General features: G+C 42.3%; 1 long non-coding RNA gene across 3 annotated transcripts; it reads left to right on the top strand.

Moving 5' to 3' along the window:
* The first annotated feature begins 22,076 nt into the window (after positions 1-22,076).
* Positions 22,077-25,569, top strand: LOC119340295. 3 transcript variants are annotated; one of them, XR_005164480.1, is made up of 3 exons: positions 22,077-22,505; positions 24,422-24,577; positions 25,386-25,569. It is a non-coding gene; the product is annotated as an uncharacterized LOC119340295 (long non-coding RNA). The 3 variants fall into 3 exon arrangements; XR_005164482.1 differs by lacking the exons at positions 24,422-24,577; positions 25,386-25,569 and adding exons at positions 22,878-22,977; positions 23,112-23,177; XR_005164481.1 differs by lacking the exon at positions 22,077-22,505 and adding an exon at positions 23,192-23,515.
* Positions 25,570-26,744: the final 1,175 nt, after the last annotated feature.

Raw genomic sequence — 26,744 nt, 5'->3', positions numbered from 1 at the left:
CTTTCTCTCTCTATTCTTGTAGAATGTAGGTAATTTAAATGTAGGTTTCAGAATGTAGACATTGTAGAATGTAGGTTTTTTAATAGAATATTTTTTAGGTTATTTGAGTAAATGTAGTTTTTTGAGTATTTTAGGTGTTTTGAAGAGAATAGGAAATTTTACGTCTTTTGATTAGAAATTTTGGTAATAGAATTTTTTAGTAAAAAATATTTAGTAATAGAAATTTCTTAGGTATGGAAAATTTTAGTAGTTTTAGTATTGGTCAATTTAATTATTTTCATGTCATTATCACTTTGTCATCAAAGAATGCTATATGGGAATTGATGATCTAAAATTTTCACTCGGTGGAATATGCAGGCTTTGTAGTATCGCGTCTCCCGGGAGTGGTCGTCGTCAAAGCTACCTCTACTTCCTCTACACCCGAGTCCGTGAGCGAAAAGTCCACCTCCTCCTTCTCTACTCCTCGGTGTTGAATAGAGTAAAACAAGGGTATTTAGTTATGCTTCTTAACCAATGAGCACCAAGTTTGAATGCTCCTATCTTATAATTGATCCAGATAGAACTTAAAGTTTAAACATCTCTCTGTGTGTAGGAACATCTTTGTATTGTAGGGGAAAATCCAAGTGGCCTATGTTTTGCCGGAGTGTTGATTCATTTCAATTCTGGCAAATTTAGGCACTCGATATGTCATATGTTAGAAAATGTCATGCCGGATTTTTTCATGAATTTTAGCATGACTTGTGCTAGAATGTAGGAAATATCGAGTGCTTTGGATTTTCCCGAAATAGAATTAAGTGACATTTCGGGTTGACTTTGAGTCTCTCGGGGCTCCATACATGACAGTAAAAAAACAGTGAGGGGGAGTGTCCACCATATATGAGAGAAGAAGAATGCCGACTGTTGTCGTGGGTGTCGCTTCTCCTTCTTCTCCTTGTGCTAGACCTTTGTTATGCACTAGGGGAAGGAGGAGTAGTGACCATCATAGGCAGTCGAAAAATCAGTGAGGAAGAGTGTCTACCATATATGAGAGTTTTCAAGGAAGACTCGATAGACCGAAAGTCAACCCATGATGAATAATAATGTTATGTTGTCGCGAGTTCCCAATAATTGTCGTCGATTTATAACCTTTGAATTTTGAACACAGGAAATGTCTGATGATGATAGGATCCCGGAGTTTGACTACTGCTGCGACGAATAGGATTTATGCGACAGAGAGCCTTTGATACGTCTCCAACATATCTATAAATTTTTATTGTTCCATGCTATTATATTATCTATTTTGGATGTTTTATATGCATTAATATGCTTTTTTTTATTATTTTTAGGAATAACCTATTAACCTAGAGCCCAGTGCCAGTTCTTGTGTTTTTCCATATTTTTTAGTTTCGCAGAAAAGGAATACCAAACAGAGTCCAAACGGAATGAAACCTTTGCGATGATTTTTCTTGGACCAGAAGGCAACCAGGAGACTTGGAGATGAAGTCGGAGGAGCCACGAGGCGGCCACAAGGACCGAGGGTGCGCCCAGGGGGTAGGGTGCGTCCCCCACCCTTGTGGGCTCCCCGTGACCTTCCTGACCTAATTCTTTTGCCTATATATTCTCATATATCCCCAAACCACCAGAGGCATCTACGAAAACACTTTTCCACCGCAGCAACCTTCTGTACCCGTGAGATCCCATCTAGGGACCTTTTCCGACACCCTGCCGGAGGGGGATTCTATCATGGAGGGCTTCTACATCAACTCTGTTGCCCTTCCGATGAAGCATGAGTAGTTTACCACATACGTATGGGTCCATAGCTAGTAGCTAGATGGCTTCTTATCTCTCTTTGATTCTCAATACCCACTACTGTAGGATGCTACTAACGCGACACTATGACCAGAGACCCTTCGAGAAACTGTGTGCGATGCAATAATCGCAAACGATGGTGTCAGAGAACCGTAAAAAATGTGCAAAACATTTGCGTTGACGGATGCATCAAACACGGTTCCGATTTTAGTTGCGTGTGCGATGTAGGGCATACAGTTCAGTTCAATTAACTGTTTGCGATGAGGAGTAACAAAAGAAACGGGCAGCCAGATGAAGGCGTGTGCGATACACAGCATACGGTTCACTCAGATGAACTGCTTGTGATTAGGCAACACAAAATAAACGGTCAGCCAGATCAAGGTGTGTGTGTGATATATAGCATGCGGTTCAATCGGATGAACTGTTTGTGTTGAGACAAGAGAATAGAAACGGTTCAATATAATAAGATATGTGTGATAGGCGGCAAACAGGTCTGTAATCAGAAATGTGTGGGAAGACCGATAACAACACAGGCGATTCCTGTTAACAGGCCGTGTGTGTTGTGAGCAAACGATTGCTGGTATACAATTGTCAATGATTGATGAAATCATCACCGACGGGTTCCCTCATTTAGTCCGTGTGCGATGTGATTTGCTCTGTATACAGAGCATCAACATATATACTTAAAAAGACAACATTGCATAACCAAATTAAGCATACAATTACACAAGTGACTACACAGATAACATTTTCACACACCAAAGTAAGCAATTACATGCATACTAAACTAGGAGAAACGAGGATCTAATCATCTACTTCTTGTTGTGATGACGCTTGCCATTGCTCTGCTTACGGCTGGATCCCTGGCCATTTTGGGGAAGGAAGCACTTCCTCATGTCAACGATCCGCTTGTACATGTTGTAGCACGTGTACGCCTCCTTGGCCGCGTACACGGCGTGAGCTTTGTTGAGTTTCTCCATCCAGGCCGAGTGCCAGGCACGCTTGTCGTTGTTGTAGGAATCCTTCATGTCTCTGTAGTAGGGGTCGATGATGGCCTCGGCGAGGTGAACCAGTGAGTCCTTCACATGCTCCTTGCTGCCCCAGATCTTGTATTGGCCCTGGATGTCGACAAGATTTTGGCAGGCGATGCCCGAATTCTTGAGCACCTTGACATCATTGGTGATGCCGACCATAGCGAACATGTAGTGGGTGTTGTTGACAAACCTGGCGAAATGCTCACAAGGCCTTGTGGCCAGGCAGTAGTGGTAGACGAGGACGTGGTGGCCCACGCATATCTGGGCAACATCGACCTTGGGACGAGACCCGGCATGAGCGCGGGTGTGCTCGATGTCGAACCCGACCACCTTGTACTTCTCGTCGGCAAGCAACAGCTCCATGATGCGGATGGAGTGCTCCACCCAGAGCGGGTGGTTGGTGTACACCACCGAGAGCTCCGTGAACCTTCGGTGGGTGTCCACCATGGCATGGATGGTGAACTGTTGCTCGTTGTTGGCAGCCGCTCGGAGCGCCATTGGAGCCGTGCATGATACTCTCTAAGAATTTGTCGTGGTGGGTGTGCTTCTTGCAATGGTGGGGCTCGATCAAAAGGTTGAAGAGACACAAGGGTTAAATAGCCGCTGTAACAAATGGGGGCCAGCCGGCCTGTAATTGTCACATCTTGTCACGACGTTCATAGCGGAGGATTCCAGTGCACGCTTGACAACACCGCACCGCAGTGAGGATTCCAATGCATGCTTGACAACACCGCACTGCAGTTTGACCACACATGGGCTTGAAGAGGCTCCAAAATGTATCATCAGTGAGCCTGTTCCCATGCTACCATGCAGTTTACCGCGCAAGCTTCCCGCCCGGCTTGGTTTGCCATGCGTCGGCTAGAAGAGGGACAAATCATGGGCGTTTATTGTCAAAAAGCTTTGTAAAAACAAAGTGTGTGGAATGACTTCGGTCGTAAGTTTACCCGTGGGTGATAAGGTCAAAGTTACACAGAAGAGTGATGATGGACACTCGAGTGCAATAATTAATTCTGCGCTCTACAGGGAACACGGTGGAAGAAACCAACTGTGTGCAATGATGTGCAAGATCGCAGTCGAGTTAGCTATACAGATCGTGTGCTGTGAGATCGACAAGGTAAACAGATTCAAGAATGGTTAATAAAATCAAATCTAAGACCATTGCATATTAAGCTCAAAATAGTGCTACCAATATATGAGTCTCATACGATGCCATTTCAATGATTGTACCACAAAGGCTCGAAATATTACAAGGTTCAAATTCCAGAGTTATATGGCTCAAATTCGAAGATTACAAGGTTCAAATTGATATTAGAAAGGAAATTCAGCTCATCAGCTGCAAACGCTTGCGCTGATCCGCTGAACATGGATATTAGAGAGGTTCAAGCTAATATTACCACTTCTAAGTATGGTTTTGAAACCTCACAACTTTTGCAAAGGGTTCAGCCACTGAGAAGTCATGTATGGGGTTGACACGATGAGTTCCGATAACCTGTTATCTGAAGTTCCAAAATGAAATTCAACATTTTTTGAGCCTATTCCATTTTGCCGCAGGCGTCGACGTTGTTCAACAAACCATTCATTTTTCCGAAATAAATGTAGGGCAAACCTCATTAACTTTAGCATCTTTGCTCTAACAACAGAGAACCTGGCGAATATAATCTCCGGTAAGGCCCCTCGGTAGGAGTTCAAAGTAATTTATGAGAGATGCAGATCTAGGCATTCGACGTGATTGTTATATTGTATCACATTATCCACCACTGGGCCTAATCTTATCTGCAAAAGAAGAAAACATGTTAGTGGCTAGATGTAGTTTTGAACACTACTACAGGCCTATTTGGTTTGCAGGATTTGTAAAATACACTAACATGCCATCTTCGATCTGACATGATTAACATGGGCATTAACATGCCATCTTCCATCTTCACAAGATGTTGGAGTGGATGAAAAGTTCCCTAAGAAAACTAGTACAAATGAATTCAAAGGAGAAATGCATATGGATTGTAACCATATGGATCAAGCATTGTCATTGTAAACTTGGAAAAGGAGACATGTATGTAGGGATGAAAATGGAGTGGAAAATTTCCGTTTTTCCAGAGGAAAAATGGAAACGGAGAGGAAATATGAAAACAGAAACGGAAATTTGCAAAACGGAAGTGGAAATGGAATTTTTTATGCGGAAACAGAAACAGAAACGGAACGGTGTTTTCCGGTGCAACATGCATGGAAATGGAACTTTTCGTTTCCGTGAGTATGGAATTTCTATTTTTACTATAGACCTATAGCTGATTTGTAACCTAACCACCAAAGAGAACACAATGACACAATTAGTAGAATGGATCTGAGGCCTAGCTTCTACTACCACACATGTACTCAGCTTGACCCTATACGCAATTGTCCGGTACTACTACAATACTACGCTAAGTTGCTAACACAATGATTTTATTTTGTAGCCATGTTAACAACTCATTAAATTTGTTTGTTTTTGTGTGTATTTCTCTATGATTCAAGGGGTTTTTAAGTTCCGATCAATGCCTATTTCTGTTTCTATATTTGCTCCGTGTCCGTTTTTGGTAGTATCTGTTTTCTTATTCATTTCCAGGGTTTCTGTATTCTTTTCAACTTCTGCAAATAAATGTGAAAACAAATACGATAGCACTCAGTTCCATTCGTTTCCACTCTGTTTTCATCCCTACATGTATGTACTGAAATCCTCCAAAAGAATCCTTCATAATTCGTAGTATATTGTCATTGTAAACTTGGGAAAAGGTGTCACAAATTGAACTCCCTTATGGTTAACATTTAACAGGAAAGGAACATCACCTCGATATATAGCTTCTCCAGGCACAAAAAGTATCTCAGGAAAGTGACACCTTGCTCCATGTTTGGGCCGATAGTTTCTAGTGCCAAGACCTTAACTATGCGCAATTTCGCGGTCAGGCTTGTTGGAATCATTTTTGAAGGACAGACGAGCAAACATCTTCAAAATTAGAAATAACGTTAATTTGTAGAAGGAGAGGTAGAAGGTGGCTGTTGTACCTGAACGGGTGTGGATCCAATAACAAGTTCGGAGTATTTGTCAGACGAGTAGCCCAGCACTGTCAATTTTGGCGCAGAAATGACATTGATTCTTGTTGGACCTACTTGATCAAGTAAAAGTAATCTCACAAGTTCTGGTGTGTACTCAATGACCATACCGTGGTACACATCTTGTGATGTCTTCATTCCGAACTAGCAACACACATAAATAGTCCGGAGAGTCATGGAGGTGATGTGGAATGTACTCAATCCATTGATCGCCTGAAGACGAAGGTACTCGAGTGCAGTACAGCCACGGAGCAGACGCTCCATGTCACCGTTTGAGAGGCAGACGACGACGAGATCGAGGTTCTTCAGTTGTGGTAGAATAAGAGCTGGCGCGTCATTAGGGGGGATGGCAGTTCCTGAACTTGGTGATGCGCAGCGTGGACGTGAGGCGGAGCGCGGACGTTGGCAGCAAGCACATATGCCCATCATCAAAAGTGAGCTCCTCGAGCTGATCTAGGGCGGGGGATCCGAACCAGTCATCAAGCTTGGCTCGGTCCCTAGCATTGGAATGGAACTTGCCCATTCTAAGGCCTCTGGTTGGGCCAGGGTGACTGCCGAGGATCTTGGAGAACGCATCCAAGCTTTTGAGATAGCCATGGAACAACTCGTTTGTGTGGATGAGGTCGAGAGGGGTGAAGTTCCATAGGGGGCGCCACCGTCGGGAAAGGAGGGTTGTTCGCTCCCCACATTTGATTGGGAGGAGGGAGATGATGACTGTCAACATATCATCGGGGAGGCTGCTGATGAAGTCTATGCCTGCTGGAGTCGCTTGCGGTTCTAGCTCGCCCCGCCTCCGCTTTTTGGCAGCCCTGTTCTCCACCTCCGGAGTCTCCTTGTCAGCGGCGCTTTCTAATGGAAATGAGAGTGCAGGGAATATTTAGTTAAAATAGGCAATAGAAAAGTGTATTGGTAACTAGAAGTTATTAGGTAGGAATATAGTAAGAAAAGGGAATATCAATTGGTTGCTTAAATACTACACAATTCATTTAACATTGCTGAGTAAGTCAACATGCCGATAGTTGAAAAGAAAACTTACTTCGAACAAACTCATGACATATGATTTTGTCGGGGAAGTTAGCATATATCTTATGACCAGACCCTTTTACGTGCAGTCCAATTTTAGTGCCAGCTTTCAGTACATAAAACATAGAAATTTCTTTCCAAAAGACAAATCCAAAATAGAAGTCACCACGTTCATCAAGTCTTACAGTAGCAACGATTGTAAGTCCATGGTTTGTGTGCAGTATGACATCCGTGCAGCCTTGATCTATGTAAAGGGAAAAATTGTGCACTACATAATCTGTTGCATAGCAAGGGATGTGCTCCAGAACATGGTAGGATTGTTAAATAAAATATGGTAACATGCAAATATGGGCCCAAATTGAAAGAACTGTACATCAGTTGAAATCGAAGGACAAAAATCTATAATTAAACAGATAGGGTAAACATGATGTCATGGAAATATGAGAGTAATCGAAAGAACAATACATCATTAATTTTCCTAATATAGAAAGAAGAGGAAAAAAATCCTTGATGTATATGATGCATGTGATACCTTTTATCCAAATGTAGCAATATTTAGAATATCTTCAGGAAAGTAGGTGAAAGATCGAGGATGTCGCCTAGAGGGGGGGTGAATAGGCGCTTTAAAATAATTACGGTTTAGGCTTGAACAAATGCGGAATAAACCTAGCGGTTAATTTGTCAAGCACAAAACCTACAACAACTAGGCTCACCTATGTGCACCAACAACTTATGCTAAGCAAGATAAGCAACTATGTGATAGCAAGATATATGACAAAGAACAATATGGCTATCCCAAAGTAAAGTGCATAAGTAAAGGGGCTCGGGTAAGAGATAACCGAGGCACGCGGAGACGATGATGTATCCCGAAGTTCACACCCTTGCAAATGCTAATCTCCGTTTGGAGCGGTGTGGAGGCACAATGCTCCCCAAGAAGCCACTAGGGCCACCGTAATCTCCTCACGCCCTCGCACAATGCAAGATGCCGTGATTCCACTAAGGGACCCTTGAGGGCGGTCACCGAACCCGTAGAAATGGCGACCCTTGGGGGCGGTCACCGAACTCGTACACTTTGGCAACCCTTGGGGGCGGTCACCGGTACCCGTCAAATTGCTCGGGGCGATCTCCACAACCTAATTGGAGACCCCGACGCTTGCTCGGAGCTTTACACCAGAATGATTGAGCTCAGAACACCACCAACCGTCTAGGGCACCAAGGCACCCAAGAGGAACAAGCTCTAGGGTGTCCAAACACCCAAGAGTAATAAGCTTCTCAAACTTCACTTCCACGTATCACCGTGGAGAACTCAAACTGATGCACCAAATGCAATGGCAAGGGCACACGGAGTGCCCAAGTCCTTCTCTCCCAAATCCCACCAAAGCAACTAATGCTAGGGAGGAAAATGAGAGGAAGAACGAAAGAAGAACACGAAGAACTCCAATATCTAGATCCAAGGGGTTCCCCTCACTTAGAGGAGAAAGTGATTGGTGGAAACGCAGATCTAGATCTCCTCTCTCTTTTCCCTCAAGAACTAGCAAGAGTCCATGGAGGGATTGAGAGTTAGCAAGCTCGAAGAAGGTCAACAATGGGGGAAGAACACAAGCTCAAAGGATTAGGTTCATTGGGGAAGAAGACCCTCTTTTATAGGACCTCCCGAATCCAACCGTTATGTGTTCAGGTCGTGCACAAGTGGTACTACCGCTGGGAGGAGCGGTACTACCGCTTAGCACGGTCAAATCAGCCCAACAAGAGAGAAAACACGAGTTTTTGGTCCGGAGCGGTACTACTGCTTAGGAGCCACGGTAGTACTGCTCTGGAGCGGTACTACCGCTCAGGAGCCGCGGTAGTACCACTCTGGAGCGGTAGTAAAAAATTACATCCGCTCTAGTCGCGGTAGTACCGCTGCAGCCTTTACGAAAACAGCCACAACTTTTGCAAACGGACTCCGAATTCAACAAAACCAAGTTTGTTGGAAAGCTAACGACATGGGCTAACACAATATTGATAGAAATATCAAAAATAAGAAAATGAGAAAAGTCCCATAAGAAAATGGTGAGAACCCTTCATCGGATAAGACCGGTAAAACCTCCAACATCGAAAACGTCATAGAAGACGCATGCGAACTCCATTTTCAATGAACTCAAGCTTGTCATCAAGATGACCATAAGCTCTAAGACTCACAAAGATAACCAAACAAGAACCAAGAAACATGATGCAAGGATGCAATGGTTTGAGCTCTCTACTAACGATACGATCAAGCTACCAACTTGAGAGCCCCCCTTGATAGTACGGCAAACGATCCTATAACTCGGTCTCCCAACTACCACCACAAGACCGGTAAAATAGAAAACCTATCAAGGGAAAACCTTTGCCTTGCACATGGTCCACTTGAGCTAGATGAAGACGATCTTGACTCCCTCAAGTTGGACCACCTTTCTTGATTGCGTTGGCTTGATGAAGACTAGATGATTGCTCCCCCATAGTTCACTATGGGTGAGACACTCTTCGGCACATCTTCACAAGTCCATTGACACCACAATGGATGGCAAGATTCAAGCACTTGATCTCTTCGTGATGCTCCACTTGAACTTGCACACGGCAATCTTGATGACGATCACCACTTGATGTCATCCTTTCCATGGGTTGTATGATATCTTCCTCTTGACGCAAGCCCATGGATACGTACCTAACCCCACATACAACTCTCACATAGATCATTGGTTAGTACATAAAGTGCAATGGACAATGCTTACCATACCATGGGATCACTTGATCCCTCTCGGTACATCTTCTACACTTTGTGAGTTGATCAACTTGATTCACTCTTGACTTAGTCTTGATCAACCTTGAATCTTTGCAACTCTCTTAATTTGGATGATGTCTTGAAGGTAAACATGAATGATCACACAAACTTATTCTTCAAGACATGCTTGCAATAAGCTCAACACTCATATGACCAATCTTTGGGTAATTCCTTAATGGCACCTTGGTCATCACAAACTCTCATTGAAACCAACAAATGGACTCCAAGAAAAGCCCTGGGCAAACCCTTCAAATGTAACTCAAGGCAACCATTAGTCCATAGAGATTGTCATCAATTACCAAAACCACACATGGGGGCACCACATGTCCTTTCAATCTCCCCCATTTTGGTAACTGATGACAATCACTTTCAAGAGAGTTTATACAAGGAATTATGCATCACCATTCAATGCACCAACCAATAATGCATGCGTATGAGATGCAAATGCTAAGGAAACAAAAACCAAAGCTACTCCACAAAATTCTCTGAAACTTCTCCCCCATTGGCATCGATTGCCAAAATGGGCGAAAATCTTAGAAGTCCAATATAAATTGTGGTCCTCCATAAATTGTGTATTTCTCAACAAGAGAGTGGAATGTAATACACATATCCAACTGCCAATACTTGGAGGAAGACAAACTATATTGATGCCCAAAGATTGCAACAGAAAGATATGCCACAAAGACATAACAAAGAGAGACACAAGCAACCAGAAGATACCAATTGAAGCAAGCAATCAACGGATATCAATTGAACCAACTAGACCAATGATCCTACATGCCACAAGAATAAAGATATTATGAAAAGCGCAAAGGAGTGTTCTAAAGAAACTAGAGAAGCTCCCCATGATTTGTGCACACATAAGAATTTTTGTATTTGAATACAAAGTGCACAAAATAGGATCATAGCTCCCCCAAAATCAATAGAAACTCACATCCAGTGCAAGTGAGCATATAGGAAACAAAGCCTAGCACTTGCAACAAGCACATGGTTGAGCAACATGTAAAAGAGGCAACTTAAGAATAGGCTCAACCAAAATGATGTGTGTGAGTCATGCCGAAGCACTTGAGAAGACTAAGATTAGGATGAGCATTAAGCATCAACATAGTCTTGAAAGAATGAGGCACACGGTGCATGGCCTATCATTCCCACACACAACAGCAAATGGGTTCACAAGCTTACTAATAAGCAAAAGAGAACCTATGCTTGTGACAACCCGTGGTGAAGATAGACGAGGGGAGGCTCATCAAGACGAGGGATACCAATTAAGATGGCAAAAACCTCGTAAAGATAAGCAAGAGGAAAATAATCTTCACCACACAAGAGTGCAACAAGATGCAACGGTAGAGGACACGCACTCAAGGCAAAAGCTTTCACGGAGCCACCAAAGAAATAACATAAGAAAGACAAGGTGGACGTGAAAGAAAAGATATCAACTAGAGATGTAATTTCTCTCAAGTGTATAAGGTTCTATGTAGACGAAATCATGATGATATATATATATCTATAAAGAAGGATGTACACCCGAAATAGTTACAACACGAAGGAACAGGATATCCACAAGGAAGTCATAAATATACCAATAAGATATTTGCTTGAAAGCATAGCACTTGGCTAGATATGGTCTTATTGTATATAAATGAAGTCCAAACACACATCCATCAAAGGCATCACAACTAGCAACAAGAGATCATCGTTGGGATGCTTTGAGAAAGGAAACAAGTATCACAAGATATGAAATGAATATCATGCCAAGATGCAACCTACAGAAGGTTGAATGCAAGAGGAGAAAGCATGAATAGATACTTGTTACCGAGATATCACTGGAAGGATGTAGTAGATACCAATTGAAGGTAGATAGTAGTTCATTGATCATCCTAGCTTGACTCCAATATGCACATGGTGACAACACCTTCCTTGTGAGTGAGACGAGCATCCAATGCATCTCCAAATGTTCCTAGAAGAACAACACAAACTAAACGGTACCCAAACTCATCGGGAGCAAATAGTTAGAAACACCAATACATAGGACAAACTCCACATAAATATGTGCATATAGATATGAAAATGAATTTCATGCACATCTCATCCAAATTGAGACTAGGTGGAGTTTCCCCTATATATTGAGTCAAAGAAAGAAAGCATGACAAATGAAATACATGAAGTAAACATGCATGCTCAAGACTTTCAAAAACCAAAACCAAAAACAAAGAAATGCCAAGTGAAAAGGATACCAAATGGAGAAATCATCACTTGGAAGATATCATTAAAGATACATCAAGGAATGAGATATCCATTGATACACACTAAACTAAAGATGTCAAACTCCCAAAGAGAGGATGGTTCCAAACAAACCAGGCTCTCAACAAAGTTTCATGATGGCACAAAGTACCAAAAAGAAATGGCTTGCCTTCCACCAGAAGACACTTGATAAAGATCACAAGAAGAGTGTTCTAAAGAAAATAGGATAGCTCCCCCACGAGTTGTGCATTATATAGGATTTGCATTTTACTACAAAATGCACAAGGTGGGATCACCACTTTCACTATATCTAGAAAACACTAGACAAGAACAAGAAATAAACAAGATCCACAAGTGGTAGGGAAGACAATGGGAGTTGACACAAACCTTGGCAAGAGAAAAAGGCAAATAAACAAAAGCCAATGTAAAGATGATCAATTAAATTCTACCACACATAAGTGATTACCAATTATCAAAGGACAAGAAGTATTTGGAAATAATTCCTGGTGGTAGATAGCAAGGATATCCGACATCATCTTCACTCCAAACAAAAAGCAAATTGCAACTTGTAGAGCTAACATGCCACCTAGGAACAAGATAATTTACAATATCAATTCTAGGTGACAATATCTCAAATGTACACATTTTCTAGGCTTGTAATATGCACTTAGCATATTACTCCCCCATAATGTGATACCAATAAGAACTTAACAAGAGGCAATAAGAGGTCCAACACGAGATAATCAATGGAATTTTTATAATTTGAATTTCTCATGAGAGATATACCACCTAGCGACTAGATAATCTTGTAATATCAATACTAGATGGTATTCCTCATGTACACACATTTATACGATTGTGAGGTGCACAAAGCACATCACTCCCCCAAAATGGGATGTTCCATTGATCTCTCACACGAGCCAACTAGGATACAAACATGAAGCAAAAAGGCTCAACGCACGACGCACACGTACATGATGTGCAAACCATCACACACATACTTGATTGCTCAAGATAAGCAAGTTGGAAGCGCAACATATACAAACACATGCAAGGAACAAAACCAAAACATGCAAGGGGGCAAGTAACTTTCAAGGTAAACAATTTAAGTACAAGTTACCGCAAGGAGGCACACTGGATATAAGATAGAAACTTGATAATCCAATTGACTTGGCTTGAGACAAAGAGAATGATGAAGTCCCCTTAATTCTTCATAATGTAGCCAAGTCTCCAATGCCCTCCAACAACACCTATTGATCAAGTTTGAGCTTGTTGGTCCCCAACCAAGTTGGGTCCTAAGAGGTTAGTCACAATAGGTTTGGCTACCCAAATGGTTCTTTGCTTGACACCAATTTGAGTACCAACAAACTTGGCAAACACATTGCCAACCTTATCCTTACCAAGAGAATAGATATCATCAATAATAATTGGGTTGGATAAGTTACCACTAGTGCATGAAGAAGCGACGTGACCTTTCTCACGACATAAGTAGCAACGTCTACTCTTCACTTTCTTCTCACTTGATTTCTCAATTTGAGAAGCATTAACTTGAGTCTTCTTGGGAAGAGGCCTTTCTTCAACTTGATGTTGAGCATGAGATTGAACTTGTGCCCTCTTCCCTTGTTGCTTGACACTAATGGCCTTCTTATTCAATGGGCAAGATCTAACATGATGCCCTTCGACTTTGCACTTGAAGCAAACAATCTTGGCTGAATTCTTGACTTGTTCTTGGCCCTTCTTCTTGTTCAACTTGGACTTCTTCTTCTTGTTGGATTTGAATCCAAGTCCACCTTTGTCATTGGGGGATTTTTGCACACTCAAGATATTGTTGAGTGTGGCCTTCCCTTCATGACACATTTCCAAGTCTTTCTTCAAAGAAGTGACTTGGGCCTTGAGCTCTTTGATTTCCTCTACATGGTTAGTCTCAACACAAGTACTAGAGGAAGTACAAGCTTCATCGTTAGAGCAAAAAGGAAAGGAAAGCAATTCATCACAAGATGTACCAACATTGTGAGTAGATGAATTACAAGGACTAGCACATGGCAATATACTATTTTGACTAGAAGTAGTGCTAGTATCCACATGAGGCTCACTAGATGTTACCTTAGCAATCATGGCCTCATGAGCTATCTTTAGAATGCTATGGGATACTAGAAGATCATCATGAGAGCTTGAGAGCTTTTCATGACTTTCTTCCAATTTCCCATAATTGCTAGATAGCACCTCAAGTTGAGCCCGTAGCTCAACATTCTCCTTCAAAATGGATGCTTCACAAGTAATAGAATTAGTAGCCCAAGCATCATCATTAACAACAAGAGGAGAAGGCAACTTGGCAAGCTCTTTTAAATAAGAAGCTTCAAGTTGGGCATGAGACTCGGTGAGTTTGATGAGCTCACCCTTGATGACCCTTGAGCCATTTTCGAGGTGCTCAAAATCCTCAAGGAGTCTAGCATGAGAAACTTCAAGCTTAGCATTTTTAGTTTTGAAATCGTTGGCCACCTCAAGAGCTCTATCATGAGATCCCCTCACTCTAGATAATTCTAGAGAAAAAGTCTCCTCAAGAGATTCGGAGGTGGTTTGTTCATGTTCAAGAGCTTGAGATAGCTCCGCGATCTCATTTGCGTAATCACGCCCATGAGCTTCCATTTTCTCAATGGTGACCTCATGCTCCTCGTGATGAGATTCCAACTCCTCAATATATTTCTTTCCCTCAATGGCAATGGACATAATTTCCATGAAGTTGGAACGAGCAATTTTATTTTTATGAAGAGCTTTTAAAATCATCTCCCCCTTAGTTTTTAAGGAGGCAACATTATCATTCTCTTCATCATTATCCTCATCATCATTAGCATCAACATCATCATCAAGAGACATATTGGGGTACAAAGTAGGAGATACCTTTGATGCCTTAGCCATAAGACAAAAAGCAACAGATGATGATGTAGGATCCCTTGAGGCACCATTAAACACCACATCTTGTTCCATGGAGTGTTCGGTTTCCTCTACATTGTTAGCACAATAATTCGAGGAAATAGATGCATTTTTATCATGGCAACAAGACATAGCAAGCATATCATCATGCGATTTAGTCAAGCAATTTCAACATGATATGCAAGGACTATCAAAACAAGCATGTGAAACATTTGGAGTGCTCGAAGTGTTAAAGCCCAAGGAAGGAGTATTGCAATAATATAGTGATGAAGGATCATCCACAATGAGCATACTATCACCATTGTAATGACCAACACTACTCACCATATCATTACCTTGTGGCAAACCACATGTAGGTGAAGTAGAAGAAGTTGAGAAGACTATATGACCGGAGGTGGAGGGGGAACAATCATCCCCACAAGTATTGGACACACCATATTTATCTTGAAGCTTTGTCCACAACTCATGAGCATCCCAGAACGGCATGAGTTGAAAAATAACTACATTGCTCAAAGCATCAAAAAGCACATTAGAAGCTTGAGCATTGAGATAAGAGTTTTTCTCATCCTCTAAAGATAATCTTTGGGGATCCTTTGGAGGAGAAAAACCCATATCTACAATTCGCTCTAAATTTGGGTCCATGACCCTAAAGAGATTAAGCATGCGAATTACCCAAACATCAAAATTTGTGCCATCGAAACTAAGAGTGTCAGAGAATCCTAATCCCCTAGTCGACATCTTTACTCTCTAGGCGGTTAAGCCTAACAAAGAGAGACGAGGCTCTGATACCAATTGCAAGATCGAGGATGTCGCCTAGAGGGGGGGTGAATAGGCGCTTTAAAATAATTACGGTTTAGGCTTGAACAAATGCGGAATAAACCTAGTGGTTAATTTGTCAAGCACAAAACCTACAACAACTAGGCTCACCTATGTGCACCAACAACTTATGCTAAGCAAGATAAGCAACTATGTGATAGCAAGATATATGACAAAGAACAATATGGCTATCACAAAGTAAAGTGCATAAGTAAAGGGGCTCGGGTAAGAGATAACCAAGGCACGCGGAGACGATGATGTATCCCGAAGTTCACACCCTTGCGGATGCTAATCTCCATTTGGGGCGGTGTGGAGGCACAATGCTCCCCAAGAAGCCACTAGGGCCACCGTAATCTCCTCACGCCCTCGCACAATGCAAGATGCCGTGATTCCACTAAGGGACCCTTGATGGCGGTCACCAAACCCGTACACATGGCGACCCTTGGGGGCGGTCACCGAACCTGTACACATTGGCAAACCTTGGGGGTGGTCACCGGTACCCGTCAAATTGCTCGGGGCGATCTCCACAACCTAATTGGAGACCCCGACGCTTGCCCGGAGCTTTACACCATAATGATTGAGCTCCGAACACCACCAACCGTCTAGGGCACCAAGGCACCCAAGAGGAACAAGCTCTAGGGTGCCCAAACACCCAAGAGTAATAAGCTTCTCAAACTTCACTTCCACGTATCACCATGGAGAACTCAAACCGATGCACCAAATGCAATGGCAAGGGCACACGGAGTGCCCAAGTCCTTCTCTCCCAAATCCCACCAAAGCAACTAATGCTAGGGAGGAAAATGAGAGGAAGAACGAAAGAAGAACACGAAGAACTCCAAGATCTAGATCCAAGGGGTTCCCCTCACTTAGAGGAGAAAGTGATTGGTGGAAACGTGGATCTAGATCTCCTCTCTCTTTTCCCTCAGGAAATAGCAAGAATCCATGGAGGGATTGAGAGTTAGCAAGCTCGAAGAAGGTCAACAATGGGGGAAGAACACGAGCTCAAAAGATTAGGTTCATTGGGGAAGAAGACCCCATTTATAGGACCTCCCGAATTCAACCGTTATGTGTTCAGGTCGTGCACAAGCGGTACTACCGCTTGGAGGAGCGGTACTACCGCTTAGCATGGTCAAAACAGCCCAACAAGAGAGAAAACACGAGTTTTTGGTCCGGAGCGGTACTACTGCTTAGGAGCCACAGTAGTACTGCTCTGGAGCGGTACTACCGCTCAGGAGCCGCGGTAGTACCGCTCTGGAGCGGTAGTAAAAAATTACATCCGCTCTAGTCGCGGTAGTATCGCTGCAGCCTTTACCAAAACAGCCACAACTTTTGCAAACAGACTCCGAATTCAACGAAATCAAGTTTGTTGGAAAGCTAACGACATGGGCTAACACAATATTGGTAGAAATATCAAGAATAAGCAAATGAGAAAAGTCCCATAAGAAAATGGTGAGAACCCTTCATCAGATAAGACCGGTAAAACCTCCAACACCGAAAACGTCATAGAAGACGCATGCGAACTCCATTTTCGAAGAACTCAAGCTTGTCATCAAGATGACCATAAGATCTAAGACTCGCAAAGATAACCAAACAAGAACCAAGAAACATGATGCAAGGATGCAATGGTTTGAGCTCTCTACTAACGATACGATCAAGCTACCAACTTGAGAGCCCCCCTTGATAGTACGGCAAACGATCCTATAACTCTGTCTCCCAACTACTACCACAAGACTGGTAAAATAGAAAACCTATCAAGGGAAAACCTTTGCCTTGCACATGGTCCACTTGATCTAGATGAATACGATCTTGACTCCCTCAAGTTGAACCACCTTTCTTGATTGTGTTGGCTCGATGAAGACTAGATGATTGCTCCCCCATAGTTCACTATGGGTGAGCCACTCTTCGACACATCTTCACAAGTCCATTGACACCACAATGGATGGCAAGATTCAAGCACTTGATCTCTTCGTGATGCTCCACTTGAACTTGCACACGACAATCTTGATGACGATCACCACTTGATGTCATCCTTTCCATGGGTTGTATGATATCTTCCTCTTGACGCAAGCCCATGGATATGTACCTAACCCCACATACAACTCTCACATAGACCATGGGTTAGTACATAAAGTGCAATGGACAATGCTTACCATACCATGGGATCACTTGATCCCTCTCGGTACATCTTCTACACTTTGTGAGTTGATCAACTTGATTCACTCTTGACTTAGTCTTGATCAACCTTGAATCTTTGCAACTCTCTTAATTTGGATGATGTCTTGAAGGTAAACATGAATGATCACACAAACTTCTTCTTCAAGACATGCTTGCAATAAGCTCAACACTCATATGACCAATCTTTGGATAATTCCTTAATAGCACCTTGGTCATCACAAACTCTCATTGAAACCAACAAATGGACTCCAAGAAAAGCCTATGGGCAAACCCTTCAAATATAACTCAAGGCAACCATTAGTCCATAGAGATTGTCATCAATTACCAAAACCACACATGGGGGCACCACATGTCCTTTCAATCTCCCCAATTTTGGTAATTGATGACAATCACTTTCAAGAGAGTTTATACAAGGAATTATGCATCACCATTCAATGCACCAACCAATAATGCATGCGTATGAGATGCAAATGCTAAGGAAACAAAAACCAAAGCTACTCCACAAAACTCTCTGAAACTTCTCCCCCATTGGCATCGATTGCCAAAATGGGCGAAAATCTTAGAAGGCCAATATAAATTGTCGTCCTCCATAAATTGTGTATTTCTCAACAAGAGAGTGGAATGCAATACACATATCCAACTGCCAATACTTGGAGGAAGACAAACTATATTGATGCCCAAAGATTGCAACAGAAAGATATGCGGCAAGCGGAAGTGGCGAAATGCGGTGGGGTTTGCCCGCAGCCTGGCGGCGGCGGCATGCGACGAGCTAAGTGGTTACATCTGCCATAGGCGGTGCCATGCATAGACGCGGAGGAGCTTGTGCAGGTGTGAATGGGGACCGGAGGCATGGGGTGGCGGGCGGGGGTGAGGTCTTTTGTGACGTGGGGATGGCGAGGGTTTTACTTTTTCTTTTTTGAATTGGGTGGTGAGGGTTTTCTGTCCCACAAAGAATTTTGGAGGCAACGGTTTGCTAGAGACAAGCGTGTGTGATTGACGCAACATGCAAAACGAAAGTCATTGCACATGGTTCTAATTTTGGGAACCGTGTGTGATTGAAGCAATAGGAAAAATGAAAGTCATTGCACATAGTTCCAATTTTGGGAACCGTGTGTGATTGACATACTACCTCTGTCCCAGTTTATTGGTCCCCTCTGTAATTTGTACCAAATTTCAACCAAATATTTGACAAAGAAATGTTTATGCATGTCATAAAAAATTATATCATTGAACACTATGTTCAAATACACATCCAACGATATAATTTTTGCTGGCCTGCACTAACATTTTGTCAGTTAAATCTTTGGTCAACATTTAACACAAATTCCAAAGGGGACCAATAAATGAGGACGGAGGTAGATTCCATCAACAAACTGATTGCATCCATATCCTGCAGTTAGACATAAGTAAACATAGATTAAACATACTCTGACATAGATAATAAGCGTACACATACACAAGCATAGTTCAACCGTCATTAAGGATGATCAAGCGTACATAGTTAGAACCCAAATCTCATCTCACAAGCTGACACGATCCTTAACCTTCTCCAGGTACTCGGCATATGCGTCGTGCTCCACCCTGCGAGCATACTTCTGCTTGAAGGAGCCAACGGCCCGTCCTCTTGCATGTGCCAGAACGCTTTTATAGGCGTCATGAAGCTTGTGGTTGCAAAATGGGCATCGATAGCCACCGTTCCAGGTCCTAATACGCCTGTTATGCATTCCCGCATAAAGCTCCCTCATGATTTGCCTGTTGTACCTCCTCTAGACATCTTCATCCTCGCTGTCCACATCGTTAGACAGCACCTATACAAATAGTTAAAAAATGTGGCCTCAAATTAATGGTTACAAACTAATCTCTAGCGAACATTTGGCAGTTGCCAAAAATTGGCATCAAATCAATGATTACATGTCGTGAAGTAGGATTAGGAATTTATGGCTATTTATTTATACATATCCAGAGATTATGGCCGATTTTTAAGCACATTCGTCTATGTACAGACCAATCTTGAAGAAAATAATGGCACAAACATATGTAGGTCATTCAAAATCAATTGTCAAGTCCTGACTAGGAATTATTAGCACGAACGCTAACCCTAGCAGAAATCATTTCCATAGATGAAACAACTAATCACTTATCACTTGTACCATTCAAACAGTCAATACACTGCACGGATCTAATGAAACTTACTCAGATTTCATGGATTGGGAGAACATAACCATAGGATTTCTATTCCAAAAAGGGGAAGGCAGGAGTAACCAGAGAAACCCTGGGATCTATTTGACACATAAATGGGTATAGATGACTAACCAGTTGTTCGTCATTGTCGGAGTCGTCGCTGGAGTCGGTGTGGAACTCTGCCTCCGGCTGTGGAAGTTCGACGCTGTCGACGATGTCAGGTTGCAGCGATAACTTGCCGGCGGTGACGGCAACCTCTGTATCCATATCCATGCCGTGCTCCGGTGCTTTAGCAGCCCTGGCGTCTCCACTCCCTCCGATGGGGAGCTTCAGCGGCATCCTCATACAGTGACAGCTTTGATGACTGAGAGCGGTGTCGAGGATGCAAGCGGAGAGAGGGGATTATGTGTGTGGCGAGGATGGGGGTGCGGCCACTCGGGCGCACCATTAACATGGAATAGTGGGAGAGAGGCGGGCCGCGGTCAAACCGTTGGCTCGCCTCCTGGTGAGCCTGCGCACCAGACTGCTGGCATGCCTACCGTCGTTTCACACAGCTACTCGTACGCCTCCCGATGACACTATGCAGCGAGCACGTGTCAATTCACACACCTGCACGCATTCCTCCCAGTCTGCCTGCACGGCGGACTGATCGCATGCGTCCCGTCAACTCACGCCTGCTCACACGGTACACGGGTCGCGTGGCAGCATGTATATTGTTTTTCTATTTGGATGATTAATGACGCCGCTTTATTTTTTGCTTAACCGAAGCATGGCACGTATCCATTGTTGGTCTAACATTCACGGTTCGAAGAAATAGTCTGTTTGGGATATTGGTTCCCAATTATTATTAATCTCCCGTTTGTAATTAGATAAAGATTACATCAAAACTGGTCTCAAATTTGACCAAAAAAATTACAATGCAACTTTGTATCGGTGTCCATATGACAACACGATAAGTTTCATGAACTTCTAATAAGTTTTGGATGTACTAGAATTTAAAAATCAAGATTCTCATTGTTTGACATTTGTTGCACGGGGAGTAAACATGCACCAAGTGAGACACATGTGTTTTTGCAATCCATTTAGGTGCACTGTCATGTGTGCATGTAGCTCGAATTTGATTTGCACATTATACCCCTTGAAAACCAATCAATTAATGTACTAAAACGTCTTAATGATCGGTGATTTTTTTTGAAATTAAAACGTCCCTCCTTTGGTAACATACATATGTTCACCGCGGGATAAATAATTTAACATGCATCATAGTTGCAGTGGATTCGCGGTGTGTGTGTGGGTGGGTGCGTCTGGGGGTGGCGAGTGGCTCGCAGTACACTATGAGTGGTGAGCCACCGTGTGGGTTGGTCGTTTTGTTAGGCAGGCCGATGCCGCATTAGAGTCGTGAATTCGTAATTTAAAACATTACACAACCGTTTCATACATACATGTTTTTGCCACATGCATTCGATGGTTGTCCTACACGACACTCAATACTCGTGTATTACGCTTTGTGTGGGCCCGCGAGGTCATCGTCCATCACTTTGACAAACAACCGGTAGTGAGGTTAATTTGATTAGCAAGGTAGAATATATTTTGTTTGTTTTATGGTGGTATATATACGAAGAATACTAGGCCCGTAAGGGATTCATTTCTCTGAATTTTTTGGAATTTTTTATGGCCTCTAGAAAATTACACTTGTTGCTAGGGGACCTGCAGAGGTAGAATTTGCACGTGAAGTCCGTTTTTAGACCATTCTGACGTGGTAGTAGAAAAGAAAAGCGATGGTGGACACGTATCTTGGGGAACTGCCCACGCGTCATCAACGAAATCAAACGCTGACCATGCTATTTCTCCGCTGCCCACCATGTGTCCAATTCTCTAAAGTTCTCTCGCTTCCCCCCACCGCCCGCAGCTAGCCCACCAGCCCACCAGTCCACCGCATAGTGCGCTATAAAAGGACAGGCTTACATGCCTGGGTCTTCACTTCGCCTTTCTAGGTCATCCCTCCGCCACTGCGTCTGTCTTCCAAAATCTGGCGGCGCACACAACCAATTCGCCGCCGGGCCCCCACCTCTCCACCCGCATGGCCGATCTGTGAACAGAGCAAGCATCAATGGAGTAGGTTCCTCCTAATCTTTCCACTCCCCTCTCTCCTTTGGATCAAGCTCCCTCCACCTGGAGGAAGGGCTGAAGCCGGGTCGATTCCGTCGTGCGTCAGAGCTTAGAGGCATCACCGCCGGGGCGCGTCACCGGGCCACACGCCGAGAGAGCAGCGCGGTTACTGGCTGCACGTTGGAGCCTTGGAGGTTGCTGGCTCGCAGCAGGCTGGGGCTGCTGGACATGGAGATCAGATGGAGCATAAGTCAGCGAGTACTTCAATCTCAAGTTCGAGCTCCCCGTCCAGCCCCATGTCTTCGTCTTCACATGAATCAGTGAGTACCACCCAGCAATATCTTTGGTTTCCTTTTCATATTTCTTAGTTTTGCCTGCTACTTGGTGCTTATTTTCGTATACATCACTTCTAGAGCAGAGATATGACAACTTCTGCACTGGAAAATGCTGTAATTTCAGCCAAAAGCCCAAAATTGAGGAATCGTGTTCATGCAGAAAAAACTACTGTACTTTTTTTTGGTGTGTGCATTATCTTAAAAGCCTTTCTCGCAATCGTTTCAAGATAGAATGTAAATGTAGCCGCAGCTAATTTGTGTGCATATGTTACACAAATAGCTTATATATAATCAGGTTTCTGGTAGGGACAGGTGATAATTTCTACTAGATTACTAATAGTAATCGCTTCCTTGCAGGTCTTCTACTATATTTAGAGGTGGATGCAAATTTCTGCACAATCTTCGGCTTTCTTGATGTTGCACTGATTATGTAATCTGCGTATGGGTTGATAATGAGGTAGCTTCCATGGTGAATTTTTTTAAATACTAGAACAATATTGAATTATTTTTGTAGATTCTTAAGTAGAACTTCTGCTCTATTGGAATTTAATTTATCCAAGGAGGATCAATACCATCTTGTTTTTGTTTCAGTTATAAAGCTCGGGTTGTCTAAACCTGAAAATTCAGTGAGGTGTAAATGTACAGTTCACTATTATATTTCAACATGATCAGGTGTTGTTCTTTCCCCTCTCGCACTTATGAGATCATTACTTTGTACCCCCTCTTAAAGAAATATAAGAGTGTTTAGATCACTGTAATTACTATTCTTATTCCATCATATTCCGTATCAAGCCGATATCTCTTGTACAATAGTCGTTTTCGCAAATAAATATTTTATGGTATGTTTTTTTCCATCAAGCTGATATCCCATTATGATATGTTTTTTGCTTTGCACATGCAGGATGCCTTTAATCAAAGGGATTGGTTTAGTCAACCCATAAGATTGATTCATTACCTTGGAGTTCCAGAGGGATTTTGTGTAGCATGTTCTTCAGGTACTACATGTTTATCTTGCTAAGAATGATTCAAGTATGGGTTTTCTAGACTATTTGTTGTATATCAGTGAATGATAAAGTTAGTTTTGAAAATTTATCTCTCTTTTGGCTTATTTGTATATTTGAATGTTTGAAAAAATAAAGTTAGTTCGTCAGATCCTTCTTTGTGTGGGTTTTGTAGGTTACTTGATGGTAGGAAAATGTTTATGACTCCAAATTTAATAGGTTAAGAGGATAGTATCTTAATCATTTAGAATTTTGCTGCCTACGTAAGGGAAACATGAGTGTGTGGTTATGAGATTCATGCTAATAAATCATTATCAGAGATCTCTCATTTGCTTATCAACCGTTATCTTTTTATATATCTTATAATTGTCACACTACTTGGTTCCTTTCATTCCATCCTAATTTTAGAGATCTATCACTTGCTTTCACAATGTCACTGTCTTTTTAGACATCTCTTAATTTTTGGCCACTTCTTAGTTAATTCCTTTCCAAGTTAATATATGAGGTAGTTTTATGGGCTGTAGAGTATCTTGATTCTACTATTTCCCCCAGTTAACAGAAATAAGATAAATTGTACAATTTTTTGACTGAACTATGAGTTTTTGTGATAGCTGTGGCCAGTTCTATACAGTATGAGCAAAGAGGAAAGAGTGTTCATTTGAGTGTCGATGAAGTGAAAGTTGTCAGTTTAAGTTGGTTCCGAGGATTCAACCTGTTCTATTCTACTACAGTATGGGTTGTAGTGACATATGTGCATAATATATAGTACATATTCTTCTTGATTTTTATGTGGCCCATGCTAATAGGCCATACAGTCTCTAGAGATGGGAAACGAATCATTAAGAATTTTAGAGATTGTTGTCCCATCTTGTATAGAAATAACATAGATTGCTTCCGCAGCTGAGCGACTACTTCGTCGGCCAAACACCCGGCTCCTGCTGCAAAGATGTCCACTGTCCAAGACCCGTGCGTATCATTATTCTCCCTGTCTGTGCCGCGCAACAGCAGTTTCCTGTAGCCCTGCCTCCATCAGCTTCTCCCTCTTCCTTGCAATCGGTGAGTTCAGCATACAAGCTTCAGATTGATAAGCTCCTATGTACTGCTGTTCTAGACAAACAATGACAACGACGCCTTCTTGTTTTTAGTACTAACCAACATTTCAGAGAACAAAGTTATTGCTGTAAGTAGCTTTTTGAAAGTTCCTTTTCAGTTTTCAGTCTTGGGTACATGAAAAAAATGATGTCACAATCTGAAAAAGTTTGGCCATGTATGTCAATTCTAGCTGAGAATTACATATTATGATAGTATAATGAGATGCTTGTGTGCATTAGTTTACGGTTTTACGCCATGACTTTTTTCCCTTCCTTTAATTGATCTAAATGCAATGGATGCCATGCACTGTACGAAACTATCTGAATTTGCTCAGTGGGTACAGGACATCGGCAACAACAATATCTGCACTCACTATACAGTTGGCAAAACCGAATTTCAGCTCCGATCAAAGCTTCTACTTCATGGTTGCGCATTCTAAAAATTTAGTGATTTTGCCCACTAAAGATATAACATATCTGCTACTATTAATAGCACGTGATCCGTTTTTCTTCATTTATGCTAACCGTCGGAACTAATAAAATGCTTGATGATATTAGTGGATCTCTTTATAATCGTATATGTCTGGTTGTTCCAAGATAATTGTTAGCTGTGATATTATATCAACTGATTATCTTGCTGATGCTGATCCACTCTATCCATCAGAATTCTTACATTCTGTAGTCGTTAAAATTTTTGCACATCATGAAATTGGTTTGGAAGTTAAAAAATTATTGACGTATATAATAAAGGACAATGTTTTTGTATTTTTCAGGTTGTCCAGAATGCGCTGGCCGCTGGGCGTAAGTACCAAGTGGCTGGCTGTTTAGTTAGATTGCTGTGGCTGGTTGTTTAGTTAGATTACTGACAACAATGTCCCATTCATTTGTGCGCATGATGATCAGCAAGATTCATGGACAGCGCAAATTAAGTAGTAGAGCAGAGCGTTTATCTTATCAATATGTATACCGTATGTGGAAAATTATACTGTAATACCCTTGAAGACCCATAAGGAAGAACTGACTCTAAATGCTATAGTCAACCGCGACAACCAGCTCTGAATGCTACGTTAAAAAGAATGAATAAGCCAACACGACCGGCAGGTCTAATCGTACTCCCAAGTGTATTTATTTCCACATTGGCACAATGTATAAATTTCATCAACAAACAAAAAGTGCACAACTGTTAGATACGTAATCAATCGTCCGTCACCTCGCCACAAAGACACAGCTGCACAGTACACTAGATTTTCAACAACTAAAAAATCTAAAATGAATTAGCGAGGCGTGGCACGCCGGGCAATCTATATTGATATGTATCATATAGATCTCTTATGTAGCTGCCGAGCAATCTATATTGCTGCGTATCATTTAGATCTCTTATGTAGATGAACCGTTTTCTTGTATGCACTACTTTGTCACGATCACCCAACTAAATGTACATGAACTACTTTGCCAAAAAAAATCTTGTGACCACTCACCAAATATTAAAAAAAGACCAAAATAGCTAATTAGTCCATGTGGCGCGGCGTGCCGCCGCGCACTACCCGCTAGTATATACTATTCATACGCGTCCGTGAACAAGTACACCTCATTCTGTGTCGGGACTTTTCGGTTTCCGGGGCACGTACCACATCAAAATTGTGAAAATGGCTATTCAAACATCACACAAAACCTCTTTGCGCCACATGCGTGCAGACGGTGGTTATCCTAGCTAGGACACTCACATGTGACGCTTCCATCTGTGGGCCCACGAGACCATCGCCGATGCATGTGCATCACTTTGACCTACATCAGAAGAGGTTAATTAATTAATTTCACCATCAATCAGGGTTCTTTTTGGGTTGTATTATGGTAGGAGCATATAATATGCGTCGAAGAGGGGGAAGGGGACCATCATATGTAGTACGCTTCATGAACCTCGCTCTGTGTGGGTGCATGGTTTACAATTTTTGAGGCATGTGTGGCACATCAAAGTTGTGCATTTTAGGTATTATATTCAACGTATGTTTGGCCCACTTCCAAAGCGATGGTGGTTGTCCTCTCGCATCCACTTAAACGGTTATCAGCGATGTCGATGCTTTCCATGTGTGGGCCCGCTTGGTCCATCACTACTTTTTGCCCGACAACGAGAG

This window comes from Triticum dicoccoides, chromosome 7B, assembly GCF_002162155.2.
Source record: "Triticum dicoccoides isolate Atlit2015 ecotype Zavitan chromosome 7B, WEW_v2.0, whole genome shotgun sequence".
Lineage (NCBI taxonomy): Eukaryota > Viridiplantae > Streptophyta > Magnoliopsida > Poales > Poaceae > Triticum > Triticum dicoccoides.
The sequence above is the reverse complement of the archived record's forward strand: the minus strand, read 5'-3'. Positions and strand labels throughout refer to the sequence as shown.